Below are 20,831 nucleotides of genomic sequence, written 5' to 3'. Positions count from 1 at the left end.
ATAATGCAGGTAATCAGGAAGGCTAAGTTGGCCTAATTTCAAGGGGGTTGGAGTATAAGAGTAGGGGAATTTTGCTGAAACTATACAAGGTACTAATGAGAGCACATCTGGAGTACTGTGAGCAGTTTTGGTCACCTTATTTAAGGAAAGATATTATTTCATTGCAGGGGATTCATCGAAGGCTCACTAGAATGATCCCGGTATGGAAGGATTGTCTTATGAGCAAAGGTTAAACAGGTTGGGATTCTCTCATTAGAATTTAAACAAAATTAATTTGAGATTTGGGTGTCGCTGGTTAGGCCAGCATTTATACCCATTCCGAGTTGCCCTTCAGAAGGTCGTGGTGAGTTGCCTTCTTGAACCGCTGCAGTCCCTGAAGTGTAGGTACAACCACTGTGCTGTTAGGGAAGGAGTTCCAGGATTTTGCCCTAATGACAGTGAAGGAACGGTGATATATTTCCAAGTCAGCATAATGAGTTACTTGGAGGGGAACCTCCAGATGGTGGGGTTGCCAGGTGTCTGCTGCTCTTCTAGATGGTAGTGGTTGTGGGTTTGGAAGGTGCTGTCTAAAGAACGTTGTTCAGTTATATCTTGTAGATGGTACACAAGGCTGCCACTGTTCGTCGGTGGTGAAGGATTTGCATTTTTTTGGAAGGAGTTGCAATCAGGTGGGCTGCTTTGTCCTGGATGGTGTTGAGCTTCTTGAGTGTTATTGGAGCTTCACTCAGCCAGGCAAGTGGAGTGTATTCCATTACAGTCCTGACTTGTACCCTGTAGATGGTGGACAGGTTTTGGAGGGTCAGGTGGTGAGTTACACACCGTAGGATTCCTAGCCTTTGACCTGCCCTGGTAGTCACAGTGTCAATATGGTTAGTCCAGTTCAGTTTCTGATCAATGGCAAACCCCAGGATGTTGATTGTGGAGGGTTCAGCGATGGTAATGCCATTGAATGCCAAGGGGCGATCATTAGATCCTCTCTTGCAGGAGTTGGTCATTGCCTGTGCCACAAATGTAACTTGCAACTTGTCAGCCCAATCATGGATATTGTCCAGATCTTGCTGCATTTGGACATGGACTACGTCATTATCTGAGGAGTTGCGAATGGTGCTGGACATTGTGCAGTCATCTGCAAACATCCCCACTTCTGACCTTATGGTGGGAGGCCATAGATGAAGCAGGTGAAGATGGTGGGGCCCAGGACACTACCCTGAGGAACTCCTGCGGTGATATCCTGGAAGCTGCGATAATTGACCTCCATACAACAACAACCATCTTCCTTTGTGTCAGGTGTGACTCCAACCTGCTGAGAGTTTTCCCCCTGACTTCCCATTGACTCCAGTTTAGCTAGGGTTCCTTGATGTCATACTCTGTCAAATGCTGCCTTGATGTCAAGGGAAGAAACTCTCACCTCACCTCTGGCATTCAGCTCTTTTGTCCATTATTGAACGGGCTTGACAGGATAAATGCCGAGAGGATGTTTCCCTTCATGGGAGAGTCTAGGACCAGAGGGCATAGTCTCAGAATAAAGGAGTGCCAATTTAAGACTGAGATGAGGAGAAATTTCTTGTCTCAGAGGGTTGAGTATCTTTGGAACTCTTTGCCACACAGAATTATGGGACTAGAATCCGTGTGTATATTTAAGGTTGGGTTAGACAGATTCTATTAGTAAGGGAATCAAGGATTGCAGGGACAGGGCAGGAAATTGGACGTGAGGAATGTCGGATCAGCCATGATCCTATTGAATGGAGGAGCAGGCCCGAAGGGCCAAATGCTACTATGTCTTGTGGTCTTACCTAGTTTACAACTTTCTGGGAAGTTTTTTCTGCATGAAAGGTACTATCTAAGTAAAAATCATTCATATTATCAAAATCTTCTTTTCTCATTGCAATGGAGTTAAAAGTGTTTTGAATGGAACTTTGTCAAATGTTCTCTGAGTCAAACAAAATTATATCTCCTGGGGTTCTTATTATGCAGCTTATTTGTATCATCATCAAAATAGTTCGAATAGATTTGCCTGGGAATATCTTCAGTAAAACGATCCAAAATTGTTTTCTCCTTCAAAATGACTCCTCCTAGTGAGTCTTTAGAATGGATGCCATTATTTTACCTGGAAAGAACTGGTCTTTGTATAATAATGTTTGCAATTTCAGGATGAATGTAAATGTGTTCAAAATATTTGGCAGCCAATTTGCCAAAGTTCTATGAACAGAAATGGTTGTGTTTTAGGCGTTGATTGAGGAATAATGTTCGTTGTTCGTCAAGATACAGAGAAACCCCTTGCTTTAAAAAATAATAAGTTGTGGGATCTTTTACATCCATCTAAAATGGCAGATGAGTCCTTGGTTTAATGTTTCACCCAAAGGATGAGTTCTGGCAGTGTTACATTCCAACAGTAACAAATCGAATGGCCAATTTAGATCACATGTTTAAATCTCTGGATTAAGTTTAAATTTTCTGATTTGGAGAAAAGATTGGTCTCACTAAGCCAAGGCTGGAACCTGATTATCAATTAACAAAATAAGGATATATTTTTTGCCTTTAAAATGATTGTCCCATGGACTTAGGTGGCAAATTACTAATTTTTTCTCATTTTTTTTATTTGCTGATGTGCCACTTTGAAGCTAGATTGATGGGCTTATCAGAGGTGTAACTCTGTAAGAGCTGAGCAAAAGACCATTTTCCCTGTCATCTCATGTTGTTGAGAAACATTAAGTCATTAGCAAGAGGTACAGAGTCCATGGCTGGAGAATGGCTAAGATGTAGCTTTCTACATACCAATGATTTACTGCCATGGGAAGCACCTGCACAATGCACTATAGTATACTAAGTAACAAGACCATGTAAAAGTTATCATCCTTACAATCAGCTAGAATTCATTTCTATTCGTCAGCCAGAGTGGCACAGAGTTACTATAATTTATAAATCAGCAAAACAGAGAATAAAAACAACCGACAAAATGTTCCAGCAGTTGAGCCTCTGCCAGCACAGGGCTCAGGACTTCAGATTTCCAGCTCAGAGCCTGACAAAGGGGTCACCAGCCTCCAAAATTAAGAGTCCTGTGAAGCAGAACTGACCAGAAGAGCTGCAAAATATCTACCTGTCAGCCATGGAAAGCCCTGAAGGGAATAATTTGACTCCAGCAAACATTTTGATAGGACTCTGGAGAATTGAGGTCTTTTTTTCGAATTGCAGATGGAATCAATGACATATGGCAATCAGCAACCACACTAGATAGTGAATGATGATCACCCTTCCTCATAAGTTGACCAGAATAGCTGTAATGGTTTAAGTGATAAAGACCATTGCATAAGTTCAGTGACAGCAGCAATTGTCCACACCTGACATTCCACACTTGATGATTCTTAAAAAGGTAAATATAAGTTGTGTTCCAATCACTGGAGAAAGATGTGGTTCTTGTCTTAGATACTGTCTGCAGAGAGCTGTGTATGAATGTCATTTATTGTGCGTATGAGCAAAAATGTAAATCTTGGAAAGACAAGGGAAGAAGGGGTGAAGCAAGGAAAAAAGCTCATCTATGGTAATGCTGGTCTGTATTTTATGTGGACTGAACTAAACACAATCAGGCAGTCACCGAGTACAACTTCAAGAACACATAATGTGAAGACGATTTGTTTAAAAAATGGTTAAAAATTTTCATATTTTTCCACACAAACCACTCAATAAACAGATCAAATCAGGCAAGTCAACAGAAATGACACCCTGAGCTTATTATCATCTGTACTCCGAAATTCATCATAATACTGCATCTTACAAATAAAAAGTCCATACGAAATTGTTTTACAAAGATATATCTTTGGGTGCACACTGCATGAAGGCAAAAAAATGTGCTAAAAACCAACCTTGCAACCGCACAACAATCACTACAGGTAGGTACAGAATACAATAAAAACACATCTTAAATAAAACATTATATACATTAAATACGTTATAACCTTTTCTGTCATTCCCCAGGCAAACATTTCAGTGCATATTTGAAGCACTAGCTATATCGATATAAAGAATTTACAGATACATTTGTACAGTAACATGAACTGCTGGTGCCCTGATGACACATCTACTCCATCCTTGGTTAAATACTGTTTATAAAAACTGTACATTTTAGTCTTAAAAAAAACATATGTATTTATAATAACACAACATGTATTGTCACTGCATAATGAGGTGACAAAAAATGGATCAAGAGCTGTTGACAGCATTGCAATTTCAGCGATCTTTGCTGACTCCAAGCAATTATAGAGCTGCCAAAATACACACTGTATGGCATATCAGTACCATGTTTCTCGTGCGGGTCTTGTACTCTAAAGGAAAAATGAGTGAAGAATTAGTGTGATTCTTTTCCCTAATTATCCCTAATTTCGCCACTGCTGTCATCAAAAATGTACTGTGCAATTTATTTTTCCCATCAAGTACCCAGGTTAAGTACAAACCTTTTAAGTGGCATTTAGAATTTCTAACTTAGAGACAGCAAGCTCACTGATACTTTGTGGTAAAAAATAAGTTCTAGAGACAATGAGGAATGGCATTTTAGCAAAACAAATGTTGGTGACAATTTTACAGTATCTTAAATGGAATACATATTAGAAAGCTTTGTACAGTGCACTTTTAAATTTTGAAAGAGGAACCATACTGTTTCAAAAGCGTTAAAATGAAAGATCACAAAATCAGAAGATATATTTACACTGTACAAACATTATACGTACCAGCTGAATAAGTGCATCCAAGAATCTCATTTTTGTAGCTGTCTAAAAGATGGATTGTGTATGAGAGAAGAGTCAGCATTTTGCAGCCAGTTTTTCATATTTTTTCAAATGTGAATAGAGCAACAGCTTCTTCACTGCAGTTCTCAAAGTGCAATTCCTCTGTCTGCATACTTCTGCTCACCTTCCCACAATTCTTTGTGATTGTCTCTGCAGGAGTCTATTTTAGTCCTCTTTAAAGCCGAAATGCAGTTTTCCTGAATAAGTCAGTTCACAACAAAACTCTCCAATGAATTCATGCAGACTATGTGCGTTCCTAATTGCTCCACAAAACTCTTGATCCAATCATCCTGAAAAATTAATGATTTTACTGTATAGCACAGTGTCCCATGACAGGAAAAAATAGCAAGCTTACAGTTTTCAGAAATTGTATACGTCTAATGTTACATTCCACTCGAACAATAATAGGATAAATGTAAAAACGACAACCAGACTTGCATTTATATATCTGGGTGTCTCAAAGTGCTCTGCAGTCAATAAAGCACTTCTGAAATGCACCAGCCAATTTGTGCACAGCAAGCTCCGCAAACAACAATATAATAATTACCAGATAACCTGTTTTTGTAATATGAATTGAGGGATAAATATTGGCCAGAATACCAGGGAGAACTCCCCTGTTCTTCTTTGAAATTGTACCATGGGGGGCAGCACGGTGGCGCAGTGGGTTAGCCCTGCTGCCTCACGGCGCTGAGGTCCCAGGTTCGATCCCGGCCCTGGGTCACTGTCTGTGTGGAGTTTGCACATTCCTCCCGTGTCCGCGTGGGTTTCGCCCCCACAACCCAAAGATATGCAGGGTAGGTGGATTGGCCACGCTAAATTGCCCCTGAATTGGAAAAAATGAATTGGGTACTCTAAAATTAAAAAAAAAAAAGAAATTGTACCATGGGATCCTTTATGCCCACCTGTGGGGGCAGATTGGGCCTTGGTTTAATTTAATAATAATAATCATTATTAGTGTCACAAGTAGGCTTACATGAACACTGCAATAAAGTTATTATGAAAATCCCCCAGTCGCCACACTAAGGCACCTGTTCGGGTTCACTGAGGGAGAATTCAGAATGTCCAATTCACCTATCAAGCACGTCTTTTGGGACTTGTGGGAGGAAACCAGAGCAGCCGGAGGAAACCCACACAGACACGGGGAGGACGTGCAGACTCCGCACAGAGAGTGACCCAAGCCGGGAATCGAACCCGGGGCCCTGATGCTGTGCAGCAACAGTGTTAACCACTATGCTAACAAAGGACAGCACCACCAGCACTGCAGTGTTTTCGCAATAATGCACTGGAATAGCAACTTTGCTTTTTTATACTCAAGTCCTGGAGTGGAACTTGAACCTGGAACGTTCTGTCTCAGAAGTGAAAATGCTACTAACTGAGCCACAGATTACAATTATTTTAACATAAATATTTCACATAAATATATTGACACAATTAAACTGAAAAGTTTAACAACTCCCATCCTGCAAAGAAACACTGTATAAATGTGAACTGTTCAATCAAAATGGTCTGGAATGCTTTAGGGCTCAAGTCACAAGTCAACGCTTACATTTATTTATTCATATTGAGTTAATTTCTGTCTCTCCTCCCACCATGATTATAAGCACATTAATTTACAATCGCTTCTACCCAGCAGTTTTCCAATAACATTTCCTTGGTTCCAAAAATATACCCCGAGCTCTGTAAAGCCCAACATCACTGCCAACATCATGTTAAATAATTCCTCCAATGTCCAATTTTAACTGTCAACAACAAAGCTGTACTTTATCACGATTTAAACCAAAATTGCTATGTTATTGATTCAAGCACTTTGGAAAATCTGGTAAAGTTGTTTTCGGCTCCACAGAGTGGAAGAAAGTTCATTCAAATGGCTAGAATATTGTGGTATATCTCGTTATACTTTACTGAAAAAGTCATTTTGCATTGGTTCTGAAATAAGCACGTCAGCTTAAACGAAAATACATGGAGTGAGGAAATAAATGGCAGAATACAAATTTCCTTGCAAAGACATTATAAATGAATGATAGATATGAAAATATTACATCTTCAATATAGCAACATCATTTATTAATTTAGCTTCATCAATGTTGTTACAGTACATTTAATAACTTGTTTTCGTTCTATTTCCCTGAATTCACTTTTTTGCACTTACAATGACCAATGATGCCTTATTAAAGGCTACGAGAAAGATCAATCGCTTTATCTCAGGTCTTTATCAATACACAGGTTGATTTATTCTCTTGCATACGTGAAGTACCCCTTTTAGAATATATCATTTTCCATTAACTGGTTTTATACCACACAGACATATAATATATTTCATTGCCACAGTAAAATTACATGGTCAGTTTTCCTTGATCAATTAAGCATCTTGATAACCATGCTATACCTCATCAAACCACAATCAGGCATTTTATTTGTGAGACATCTTGCTGTGTTAAGAGGATATTGTGGGTGGACAACAGTACAGCATTAATTTTAATAAGGAATGTTTAGTTGTTTGTTGATTTGATTTATCTTCAAAACAAAAACAGCCCATAAATCTTGATTTTGAAATGGCAAGTACTTCTTCTAAAAACTGTCATCAAGATTATTTTGATTTGTAATAGTAAGTTAATTCTCTGCAAGATGGACAATTCAGGTTTTGCTGTCATTCCTAAAATGGGCTTCCATTGTAACTTTAAGCAGGTATCAATTGAAACACAGCAAAGGTTTAGTTAGAAAGTTCCATGATAATCAGAAAAAATTAAGCTCAACAGACATTGCCCAGTAACAAGTGGGTTAGAAATCAAACAAAAATGGAAGAAATTCAGGTGCCATCTTTGACAGTTACCACAAAGCAATGAAACTGGTAAGATTTATGTGGGGAACAAAACACTAAAGGCCATATTATCCTTTGTGTGAAGCACAATTAAAAAAAAAAACTGAGTGATCTGAAACAAGGTAGGTGCAATACAGCAATAAGTTTTTCCTCGGTTTTGCCACTACTTTTAAGTATTGCACCGCTGCAATAATATATTTACAAAAATTCCCTGAAATTTATATCCAATGTTAAATTAAGAAAGGAACTGAAGTTCAGTTGCACCATACATCCACTATAGGACAATTTAGCAAGGAGCAGTAGTGAATTTACTACTTTGCAACCACAAGTAAAGGGTGTCAGTGAATGTATGAATGAAGCCATTTATGCACCAATTATACAGCATCTTTATCAATAGTAAAGAATATGATTCCAATACGCAAATATGTGTCCATTGCCAAAATGCAATGCTTATCAAGACATATTTCCTGGGGAGTGTGCATTTATTCTGAAGCAGTCAAATCATCTTGCTCCCAGAAAATGCAAGTGATACAGTGCAACAATGGGAAATAATGCTTTTGTGCACAATGCCCATACCCAAACTGAGATTAGATGCAGCTTCTGGCGTCTGGACTGCTTCTGGCGGTGGAGAATCCTGCAATCTATTCCAGTGAAGCTAAACCTATCATAGTATGGACAATTTGTGCAATATTATACATGGATAGAGGCCTCATCACAGACTTGGAAGAGGGGCATAACCCAGGTGTGGAAATCCAGGAGGATAACATTGTGCAGCAACCACTAATAGATGAGCCGAGGAAGAAAAGTACAAGAGGAAACCAAGACCATTTCCCAGAACTTTGTGCGTTCTGACAGCTGCCACTATGTTGGGGACATTGATAAACTTGAAACTGCTCGTTGATTTTCCTGTTTAATTTTGCTGAAGAATTACATATTTTCAGTTTGGTCTATGTTTGAAAAAATAGCTTCCTGTACAAAGAGATATAATTCTATTCAGTGAAAAAGTGCACATGCTGTTAATCTGCCCTGTGTTTTCTTTGGTATTTGTATCTTGTGGTTCATATATTTACACATGTTCTTTTGCTGAATTTTTCATGTGTCACTTTTACACATGTTCTGTTGCTGAAAGTGTAATAGTGGTGGCTTGTTGCTGAGCCAATTCAGGAGTTACCTGTAATTCAGAAGACCCAGTCTTTGTATCATGGAATAACTCTGACAGGTCTACTAGAAATATCAGAAATATTGATGTGGATTCATTACTCTGAGGCAATGCCTGAGTTTTGCTGGTGGCGCAGAATGGATGTAATTATGAGCCGGCTCCTATGTTTCTCCATGGACATCACTGATGTACCTCAATATGACGGCTCTTCAAATCCCTCTTACTTAATAACCATTAGTAGAGAGATTTGTGGATCCCATCTCAATGTCAACATCTGCCTCTCTCAACATTGGAGCCCAACTACTAATGAAAATGAGTCTGGTTCCTGTATATATAACAAGGTAAGAAGTTTACATCAACAACATCCAGAATCACTACACAAGACCTGAGAGCTGTGTTGAAGGGAAAGGCATCAGTGTTGAAGGGAAAGGCTGTAAAGATGCAAATGAAGTAATGAAGTATCATTTTGGGGTGAGGATAAAGAAGAATTCCAGGACTGGGAACTGGCTATTTTCTTTTTTTTGGGGGGAGGGGGTGCTGCAGAGAGGGAGGAAACACAAGTACAAATTAAAGGGGGGAGAGAGTACTAGATCAAACTGAGATATTTCTTTAAAAAAAAAAAAAAAAATTTACAGTACCCAATTCATTTTTTCCAATTAAGGGGCAATTTAGCGTGACCAATCCACCTACCCTGCACATCTTTGGGTTGTGGGGGCAAAACCCACGCGAACACGGGGAGAATGTGCAAACTCCACACGGACATTGACCCAGAGCCGGGATCGAACCTGGGACCTCGGCGCTGTGAGACAGCAGTGCTAACCACTGCGCCACTGTGCTGCCCCTAACAAAACCAATTTAAATGACAAAAGAGTTGCAGCTTTAACTGGGGAATTTAACTGAGGAATTCCACTTGCAATTACAAAAACAAGTACAAATTTGAATTAGGTTTGAAGGGGAAGAGGAGTTCCAGGTTAAATGGAGAGGGAGAGCTCATTTGCTTTGAGAGGAGTGAAGGAGAAAAAGTTGTTCTGATTTAAGGGCAGGGAATTGCATTGTATACAGTAGGATTGATTTTAATAAAAATTACAATGCTGAAGATGCTGTAGATCTGAAATCAAAACAGAAGTGCTCAGCAGGCCAAAGAGAAAATGCTGGGAAATCTCAGCAGGTCTGGCATCTGTAGGGAGAGAAAAGAGTCATCTGGACAAAGGGTCATCTGGACTCGAAATGTTAGGTCTTTTCTCTCCCTACAGATGCTTCCAGACTTACTGAGATATGGTTTCAGATTCCAGCATCCACAGTAATTTGCTTTTATCAAGTGCTCAGCAGGTCTGGCAGCATCTGTGACGTAAGAACAGATTTAAAGTTTCAAGTCCAATATGACACTTCTTCAGAACTCAGGTTCTTCAGAACTTCAGATTGATTTTAATTCCACCTTCCTAGTGGAAACTGGGCAAATGGGCAGCTAAAAAATCAGAACGTAACTTACCCACTCAGATCCTGACTATTTTCAATATTACCCTGCAGGATTTTGCAAGCAGATGAGATGCTCACCTGAAGCAAATGTGGTTCAATTAGATCAAAGTGATCCTGGTGCAATTTAACAGGGGCATGAGCAGGATTGTGACACTTTGAACATTGATCCATAACTTGGTGCAATTGACATGGAGCTTTGCCAGATTTCTACCCTGAATTCTTAATGACTGACATCTCTACTCAGCCTACACTGCCAGAACCATTATACAGCCCCATCTTCATTACTAAACAATGTCCATCTGAGTTTCTGCATGATCCAAGTGTGGGTAATGATGTTTGGTGCTGTACCGTGAAGTATTAGATTCACCACGCTCTGTAACGAGAGCAGATGGGACATTATTAGCACTCAAGTATAAATTTTCAATACATTTACTACGGAACTTGTGTACAGTGTTCGGACACACTCCTACAACAGGAGAACACAAGATGAAGACAGTACATACCTTGGAGAAAGTGATCCTCCAACCTTTTGTAAATCTTCACCTTCTACAGCCACACTCTTGTGTTATTGCCACCATATAGGTGTAGTTAAAGGCTGCTGCTGGAATTGGAGTCCCGCTGTCTTTGTTACCCTTCTGTTGAGTGCAAGTTTTGCCTTTAAATATAAGAGCAGTTGAATTCAGAAATATTTGGAACCATGCAAGGTTTCCCCAGCAGTACATCCACTGCCATTCCGGTAGTGTATGGCAATTTGCAATGGTTCATTTTAAATTGGACCAAATTCTTCTGATCATTGTGTGACTACAGATTTTTTCATCCCAAGTACAAGCAGACCTATGCAGCAGGAATCAAATTACAAGCTGGTTAACGTCAAGGCCATTGATTCCATAATTGCCAGCGAATCTTCAAAATCACAATTAAAAGCTTATTTGATTGAAAATTATTTATTTTTTAAATTATTATTTTTTATAAATTTAGAGTACCCAATTTTTTTTTCCAATTAGGGGGCAATTTAACATGACACGGGGAGAATGTGCAAACTCCACATGGACAGTAATCTGGGTCCGGAATCGAACATGGGTCCACGGTGCCGTGAGACAGCAGTGCTAATCACTGCGCCATTGATTGAAAATTCACTCAGGAACTTGTTCAGCTCTCTTAAAAGGCTGTATTGACTTCAAGGTTGCCATATTTCCTGGCAGTACATCTCAAATGGCAATGACTCTGAAAATAAATATTTTTTGGCATGTAATAAGAGGGAGGCAATGTAGTTTTAGTACTGTTGTAAGGGTGATGCAAGCGTGTAAGCGTGGTTGGGAATAGGTGTGAAGTTATTTACGAGGGCACATGTCTGTCTAATGGGAGTTACGATCTGGAGTATGGTCACATTTGGTGAATATTTTTAGAATGTGAAAGTATTGGAATAGTGGTAACAGAGGTTGAGATCATTGTGGATGAGGGTTACTTAGAATAGGAGTATTAGAAAGTAGTTCCTCGTGAATACAAATAACTAATGGGGCCTATGGAGTATTGCTGTAAAAGGTGGTACAGGCATGTCTGTGCTTATGGAAGAGAACTGGATATAGGGCCAGATTATCCGATTCCGAGACTGTGCAGAGGATCTGTGGCATTTTCCGTGGAAACAATCGGCGCCGCCCCGCATTGATCCTGTGACAGGCTAGCAGCCGCGCCACGTAAAACTCCCGGCCTCCATGAAATAAACGGCCAGAGAGTGGCCGGGTCTGTGGTCACGCATGGTGAGGACCTGCAGTGGTCGCGTTGTATAACATGGTGCCGGCCGTGTGCGGACCTGACCTGCCAGATAGTGTCCCCTGACCACCTCCCACCTGTCCCCCCCAGCCCTTGCGGAAGCCCCCCTGGCCAGCAGCATGACACCTGCCCCCCCCCCCCCCCCCCCGGACTGTGGTGGCACTGGACACAGTCCGCAGCCACCACGCCGGGTTTCCGCACAACATAGACCATGAATGAACTGCGCCACCATGAACTCGGCCCACCAGGGGCGGAGCATCAGGGTAGGGCTTTCAGGTGATTCACTGAGGCCATCCCAAATGTGGGCGGTGCGCACCACGATTTCAGAGGGGGCGGAGCATACAAAACCTGCGTCAAACAGGCGCCGCCCCCGATTTCAGAGTCAAAAGGGATTCTCCACCCGATCAACGATTACAAAATCTGTGACAGGGAACGGAGAATCCCGCTCATAATTTTTGAGCACATCCGGCACCTTTGTAAATTCTTTCATAAGATGTGAGCACTGTAGCAAGTGCATTTGTTGCCCATCCATTTTACTTTCCAGGATTTAATGCAATGTAAAAAAAAAATCATTCAGTTCATCGTACCTGTGCCAGCTGATTGAAAGAGGTGCGCAACATGCCTTACCCCTTGCCATGGCCCTGAAAATCTTTCCTGTTCAAATATTTATCAAAATCTTTCCTAAGTTATTACTGAATCTGCTTCCACCACCCTCTCAGGAAGTGCATTCCAGAGCATCATATTCACTGTATAAAATAATTTCCCTCGTCTGTCCTGCTCAAAGGATAACTAGGGAAAAAGTAGGGCTCATTAGGAACCAGGAGGGGAATCTGTGGGTGGACCAGAGGATATTTGTAGGGTGTTAAATGAATATTTCACATGTCTTCACCCATGAGGAGGCAGATATGGAATTCGCGGAGTGGGACTGTGAGGTTATTGAACAAGTTGTCATAGGGAGAGGCAAGGTACTGGTGGTGTTGGCAGGCTTTAAAGTGGAGAAATCTCCAGGTCCAAACGAATCGTGTCCCAGGTTGCTGAGGGAGGCAAGGGAGGAGATTGCAGAGGCTTTGATCCAAATTTTTAATTCTTTCTGGTCATGGGAGAGGTGCCAGAGGACTGGAGAATCGTGAATATGGTCCCACTATTTCAGAAAGGCTGTAGGGATAAGCCTGGCATCTACAGGCCAGTGAGTCTCATGTCAGTGGTGGGGAAACTAATGGAGAAAATTCTGAAGGAGTGAATCTATCTCCACTTGGAGGGCACGGTTTGATCAGGAATAGTCAGCATGCCTTTGTCAGAGGGAGGTCATGCCAATCAAATTTGATTGAATTTTTTGAGCACGTGACGAAGTGTGTAGATGAGGGTTGTGCAGTTGATGTGGTTTACATGGATTTCAGCAAAGCATTTGAGAAGGTTCCACATGAGAGACTTATGATGAAGGTACATGCACATAGGATTCAGGGGAATTTGATACGGTGGATTCAAAGCTGGCTGACCTGTAGGAAACAGAGTGTTGACCGACGGCTGCTTTAGTGACTGGAAGCCAGTGTCCAGCGGCGTACCACAGAGATCTGTGCTGAGTTCCCTATTATTCCTCATTTATATAAATGGCTTAGGTGACTATGTTGGGATAGGATCAGTAAGTTTACGGATGACACAAAGATAGGCCAGGTGGTTAACAGTGAGGCTGAGTCTTGGGTATAGGAAGATATAGATGGGGTGCTCAAATGGGCAGAAAAGTGGCAGATGGAATTTAATCCTGAAAAGTGTGAGGTGTTACACTTTAAAAGGAGCAATTTGACAAAGAAATATTCAATGAATGGCACTACACTGGGAAGTCCTGAGGAACTAAGAGACCTTGGCGTGTTTGTAAATAGATCTCCGAAGGCAGAGGAGCAGATTGATAGGGTGGTGAAAAAGGCATATGGTACACTTATCGTTATCAATAATGGTGTAGATTACAAAAGCAAGGAACACATGTTGTAGTTAGATAGAACATTGGTGAGGCCACAGTGTAGTACTGTGTGCAGTTCTGGTTGCCACATTATAGGAAGGATGTGATTACACTGGAGCGGGTGAAGAGGCATTTCACCAGGCTGCTGGCTGGGTGGAACATCTTAGTTATGAAGAGATGTTGGAAAGGCTTGGGTTGTTTTCGCTGGAGTAGTGAAGACTGAGGGCCGACCTGATCGAGGTGCACAAGATTATGAGGGGCATGCACAGGGAGGATAGGGAACAGCTATTTCCCTTAGTTGAAGGTCAGTTACGAAGGAACACAAGTTCAAGGTGAGGGGTGGGAGATTCAGGGGGGATTTGAGGAAAACCCTTTTTACCCAGAGGATGGTAACGGTCTGGAACACACTGCCTGGGAGGGTGGTAGAGGTGAGTTGCCTTACATCCTTTAAAAAGTACCTGGATGAGCACTTGGCACGATTTAACATTCAAGGTTATGGGCCAAGTGTTGGCAAATGAAAATGAAATGAAAATCGCTTGTCACGAGTAGGCTCCAATTAAGTTACTGTGAAAAGCCCCTAGTCGTCACATTCCGGCGCCTGTCCGGGGAGGCTGATACGGGAATCGAACCGTGCTGCTGGCCTGTTTGGTCTGCTTTAAAAGCCAGCGACTTAGCCCAGTGAGCTAAATCAGCCCCTCCAAATGGGATTAGGATTGAGAGGTCAGGTTCTTTCATGCGGTGTAGGGCCTTTTCTGCATTGTATTTTTCTGTGATTCTTATACCCCTTTCCATCAACCCTCTTGTCAGTGAAAAGGGTTTCTCCTTATTTACTCTATCAAAATCTTTCACATTTTTGAACACCTCTATTAAATGTCTCTTCAATCTTCGTAACTTTAAGGAGAACAAACGCAGCTTCTCTCATCCCTCCACATAACTTCTCATCCCTGGTGCCATTCTAGTAACTGCGGCCTCTCTCACATCCACCCTATATTCTGCTGCTCAGAACTGAACACATTAATCTTGCAGTAGTCAAACTTCCAGACCCTAAGCTTTGACATTCACTATATAAACATGGCTCCCTTACTATCTCCCTCTCCTCCTTTAATACAGATATTCCGTAACACCAAGCTTTTGATCATCTGCCCTAATATCCCTTATGTGGCTTAGTGTTAAATTTTGATAGGTCATGCCCCTATGAAGTGCCTTGGGACATTTTACTACATCTAAAGGTTCTATATAAAGCAAGTTGTTGTTTATGTAGGTTAATAAAAGTATCTACAGACTTGATATATACAATGCTACTGGAGATCACAACTATTATATTGGATGTAGCATACAGTTTCTGAAATACTTTTACATCACCTTGTGTATGTATTATACTTGTCTCCCAAGTGTTTAGTTTATCAAAACGACCTTGCTTGTATTCTATGTCTCTATTTATAATGCTCTCGGGTCATGTCATAACCCACTGCACAGAACTTGCAGGGTGGGAATAATTATCTTCCTTGTGGAGTACAAGCTCCCTTGTTAAGGGGGCGGGGTAGGCTCTATCAGTATTGTATACAAAGTTGGCCAGTTTAGCAATGGCTATTAAGACCCGGTTGGGATCTACCAGCTGTGTATTTAAAATTGTAAATAAACCAATGTTTCTTTGTTGCAGCTCAGTGTGGACTCCCTGTGTTTTCATAAAACTGCTGATGAGGAGTAAACTGGTTTCCAGTCGACGCTGCAGCACTGTCGGTTGAGCCACCTCCCTGACTCGGTGGATCCAGGTTGAAACCTCTTTCTTTCGCCATGCCTCTGTTCGGGCAATTGGGTGTGATTGATGCTGGGGTCGAGGACTGGAATCAAAACACAGACGGATGAGGACACAGACAGATGAGGTATTTCTTTCGTGCGAATAACATCACTAAGAACGACCACCTGATGGTGATTTTGCTGACCGCTTTTGGTGCCCATACGTACGTGGTAAATCAAAGTCTTATGTACCCGGTGACGCCCAATGCTCACATCTTCGACCAACTGATGACGTTTGTAGGTCTGCATTTCAATCCGACGCTGCCCATTATTGTTCAGCAGTATTGTTTCAACACAGTGGAAAGATCCCCGGGTGAGTTTGTGACCCAGCCAAGACAAATTGCTGAATTATGTGAATATGGTGCTGCTTTATCTGAGATGCTGCATGATCGTCTGGTCTGTGGTATAAATGTGGAGGCGCAGTAAAAATTCTTGACTGAACACTCCCTGAATCTGCAGTAAACGCTACAGCTCTGCTAATCCCGTGAGAGCATTGAGCATGGCTGCAGGAATTACAGGGGATGGAGGTGTTTGCCCTAAGGCGCGGTCCGTCCCACGCAGCTCATCCCACCCAGACAGACCATAGAGACTCTGGCCTGTGGTCATAAGCCAGGCCATCATGGCAGGAAGTGTTCCCAGATTGTACAGCTACCTCCAGCCAACCGTCCACCTCAACGTTCCTATGGGAAATGGTGTTCACCTTCACGCTATATGCTTCCAGACCCGGTGCCTCAAATGCATGACATTCCGCCTGTACCAAAGAGAGTCCATCCTCTTCACTCACGACTGTCAGGGGCTCCTTCGGACTTTGTGGAAGGGGGGATGTTATAAACCACCGCATGGGTCTTATGGGTGGGAATGATTGTCTTCCCCATATCCCTTGCGGAGTATGAGGTCCCTTGGTGAGAAGGTGGGGAAGATCTTTCTATATTGGAAATAAGGTCGGCCAGTTCAGCATCGACCATTGAGACCTGATTGGGATCTACGGTAACTGAGTATTAAAGCCTTGCAAATAAACCTACATTTCTTTTTGCAACTCATAAAAAGACCTGTATATATTTTTTTAAAGCTTCTCATCTTTTCCTGTCACCAAAGTAGCTGATAATATCAATCCCAACTGCCAGGATCAGAGTCAGGAATATGATAATCGGTGGTTTTATATTGGATAGATGGAGAAAGGCACTGATAGCAAAAAACTGTCAAATAGTGCAGTAAGGGTGCAATGCACAGATACTTGGGATGGGAGTAAGAATGGCCAACGGTCCGAGGGTGGAGGGGAAGCAGCAAGCAGGAAAGCTCAGGGAATTACCACTGGAGGAAGGAGAAAAGGAATCTGCATTGAACACCAATGGGAAGGGAAGGATGAAGGTAGTCAATGTGCAATGCCCCACCCTTGTCGCCCCAAATAACTGGCCAAGGAAATGCTTTATCAAAGGCACAGGGAAGCCCACCACCACTGCAATAAAATCACATAAATTCAGCTTGTGATCACAGTCAAATAATTGGACTGCTGCAGCAAGTGTACATATGGAAGTATCGGTTTGTCATGTTGGATTGGGAGCGAAGGGGAAATGTCAGAAACTCAGGTTGACATAACAGTTTAGGCAGCCGGAGGACCATCCAGCAACAGACCTGACAGCTTGAAGCAGATGACACTGTAGAACAGTGCTTCACAAACATTTTCCCACAGTGACCTCATTTTGAAGCTTCAAAATTGGCGTGACCCAAAGTGCCAACAAAAACAAAACAGGTTAGTAACATTCAATTTTAAAATATTAAATTTTCCACACCAATAATAAACATACAATATATCATGAATGTTTTTGCACTATTTTGCGAAAATGTGATCATATTTACTCACAGGGCTTAACTGTTCAGGTCCCAAACTAGAGAAGCAGCATGCTATTGAGAAGCTCCCCTTCACCTCAACTTCACCATGATCTCCTTCCCCATTCATTGATCTTCCTGTCAGGGAAGCTTCCAGCTGATTGATGTGACCCTGTTATATATGGGGACTCTTGGGAGACAAATATAATATACATCTAAGGTGTTGGAAAAGTGTTTCAGGATCCGTATGCTACATCCAATAAATTAACCAGTGATTCTCCAGTAGCACTGCACACTGTAAGTCAGAGGATACATTTATTAACCTACAATATCAGCAACTTGCATTCATATAGCACAATGTGGTGAAATGACCCAAGGTGCTTCACAGGAGCATTATCAATCAAAATCTGTCACTGAGCTGCATAAGGGATACAGTATAAGGGCAGATGACCAAAGATTTGGTTAAATAAGTGAGTGTTAATGAACATCTTAAAAGAGATAGCGAAATAGAACGTAGAAAGGTTTAGAGAGCGAACTCCAGAGTTCAGGGCGGAGGCCATGGAGGAATTTGAAAATAAGATGAAAAATTAAAGATCAAGGAATTGCTTGACCGGACCAAGCCAACATAGGTCAGTGAACACCAGGGGTGATGGTCAAATGACACTTGGTGGGAGTTAAGATACAGGGAATAGCAGTGTTCTGGATTAGCTGAAGTTTAAGGAGCAAGGAAGAGGGGGATATCATCCAGGAACGTCAAGTTTAGAAGTAACAAAGATGTGCAGGAGAATTTTCAGCAGCAGATGAACTAAGCCAGGCAATTGCATTAAGGTGGAAAAAGGCAGTCTTAGCCAAGGTGCGAATATATCGAGATAAAGAATTAGGGTTATTCTAAGAAATAAAATTGAATTTGTATTGCAGTGCATTGCATATATATTTTCAGCTCTGAATTCTGTGCTTGCATTTCTTGTGATTTTCCACTTGAGTAACAATGTCCGTGGAACTCGGCATTTGAAATCTCTACACATCTGAGTGACAACTGCTTGACCTTTGTGAATACTCCAAGGTTGGCCATAGGCAAATGTTCTTGCATTCATAGCAGTGCTTTTATCTGCATCAGTGTGGCGGGGGGAGGGGGGGGGGGGTAAATGGACAGTAGGTGAGGGAAGTCAGGGAGAGCTGAGGGCAGAAAAATCAGTCACTGCTGGACTTGATGACTGCAACAATTTATAAGGACTGCATCTCCCAGGCAGAAAGAGCCAGAGAATATTTGGGAATCAAATCAAGTCAATCCTAGTCACTGAGGTGGGTCCTTCAGCCTTCAAATTGGCTTCAAGCAATGCTCGACACCAGTGAAATGCTGGCTTGACTTGCATCCGGAATTGCTGAGGGGCTAATAATGAGAAGTATAATGTGTGACATCAGTGCATAATTATGGAGGTTGTTGTCATTTCTGGCAGAAATATCCAACTATGCAAAACAAGCCGAGGCTTGGAATTGAAGGTTCCTGATCCATTGTATCCCACAGTCATGGCTGGAGAAGTGGAAAGGATTCAGAAAATCCTCCCTGCGTTCTTCGATAAATACTGGAGCATTATAACATTCAATTGCAAATGTATTACTAAATTGCTCTATTTTAGTTATTATTGAAATAAAACAATGTAAGTAAATAGAAAATTGACAATAAATCTAAGTAAATGGAAAGGATTATTATACAGATAGATATCAAAATGTAATTAAAAGTAAGAAATCATATATTTTACACAATTCCAGAGGCTTATGAAAAAATGGAATGGGATCTAAAATAAACTATAGTATGTAGTGCGATTTACATAGGGGCTGGTTTAGCACACTGGGCTAGAACGCTGGCTTTTAAAGCAGGCCAGCAGCATGGTTTGATTCCCGTACCAGCCTCCCCGAACAGGCGCCGGAATGTGGCGACTAGGGGCTTTTCACAGTAACTTCACTGAAGCCTACTTGTGACAATAAGCGATTTTTCATTTTCATATAATATGTAAATTTGTGGACAGTAATTTGCACAATAGTTTCAATATTTAAATTAAGCATTTCATTTGTAGACTGAATGAAAATATGCACAGAACTTGTGTACTGGGAGAATATTATATTTACACCAGGAATATCTGACAAACGATGTGTCCTAAAACAAAAGGTTAGATACTTAGTTTTCAAGTTTGAGCTTTGACTTGAAAGAGGATTGTAGTGTTGCAGATATTTTGTGAAGTTACATGTGTGAAAAGTGGAGATTTGCAAGAGCATTGGGCACAAAGGGGAAGGGAAAGAATGGTACTCTGGGTATGAGGAAAAGTAATGGTAAATTGATGGATAAGTTGAGAGTTTAGATTTAATAAAGAAAGGTTAAAAGAACAAAAGCAGATGTCAAGTTAGTATCTCCATTCTGAGAGGTGACATTAGATGCGAATAGGGAACGATTATGGAGAAAATAGTGAGGCAAACCATTTGGTAGATATTGGGTACAGGAATCTTCAGATTTACAATGGGTGTGAGGACTCTAGTTCAGTTTCAGGAGAAAGGTAGGTATCCCAGTAGTGGTGGGATGGGAAAGAAACATTTTGGCCAATCGAACGTTCAGTGCAATCCCAAGAGAACCCCTCTTTTTTTCTCCTCTCCTTTCTACTTTCCCACTGCTGCTGAACCTTGGCCCACACCTCATGCATCAATAACTTAACTCAAGGTTGTGTTTTACAGTTTGTGTCACATGTAACTGAGATGAGCTCACAACAACATATTCATGCCATTACCAGGAGAGCCTATTTCCACTTCCGTAACATTGCCTGACTTCGCCCATTGCAACTCATCTGCTGTTGAAACCCTCTCTTGCCTTTGTTGTCTCAAGTCTCACCTACTCCAAAGCTCTCCTGGCTGCTCTCCAACATTTTACCCTACATACACTTTAGGTCATGCAAAATTCTACTTGGTCTTAACTTGCGGCAAGTCCCAGCCCCCTTCATCCTGCATCACTGACTCACACTAGCTGCCAGTCAAGCAATGCCTTAATTTTAAAGCTCTCATCCTTGTTTTCAAATCTCTCCATGGCCTCATCCCTGTCTCGTGCTGTAATCTCCTCCAGCCTCATGAAGCTCCAAGATATCTGCATTCCTCTAATTCCAGCTTGTGTATCCCAAATTATAATCACTCCACTCTTGATAGACACACATTCAATTGCCTCAGCCCTAAGCTCTGGAATATCCTCCTTACTGATCTCCACTTCACTTT

General features: G+C 41.5%; 1 protein-coding gene across 12 annotated transcripts in view; it reads right to left on the bottom strand.

The window, feature by feature from the left end:
- Positions 1-2,676: 2,676 nt before the first annotated feature.
- Positions 2,677-20,831, bottom strand: part of ahdc1 (AT hook, DNA binding motif, containing 1) — a 308,161-nt gene continuing 290,006 nt past the window's right edge. For 9 of the 12 annotated variants that reach the window (XM_038795145.1, XM_038795174.1, XM_038795168.1 and 6 more), the window contains 2 exons: positions 4,722-5,068; positions 2,677-4,319 (listed from right to left, as the gene is read on the bottom strand). The gene's annotated coding sequence lies outside the window, so the exon portion shown is untranslated. Of the gene's footprint in view, positions 4,320-4,721; positions 5,069-10,034; positions 10,605-10,734; positions 10,887-15,596; positions 15,797-20,831 lie in introns of those variants that run through there. The other 3 variants (XM_038795173.1, XM_038795171.1, XM_038795176.1) reach the window with 3 other exon arrangements.

This window comes from Scyliorhinus canicula, chromosome 1, assembly GCF_902713615.1.
Source record: "Scyliorhinus canicula chromosome 1, sScyCan1.1, whole genome shotgun sequence".
NCBI classification, from domain to species: domain Eukaryota; kingdom Metazoa; phylum Chordata; class Chondrichthyes; order Carcharhiniformes; family Scyliorhinidae; genus Scyliorhinus; species Scyliorhinus canicula.
The sequence above is the reverse complement of the archived record's forward strand: the minus strand, read 5'-3'. Positions and strand labels throughout refer to the sequence as shown.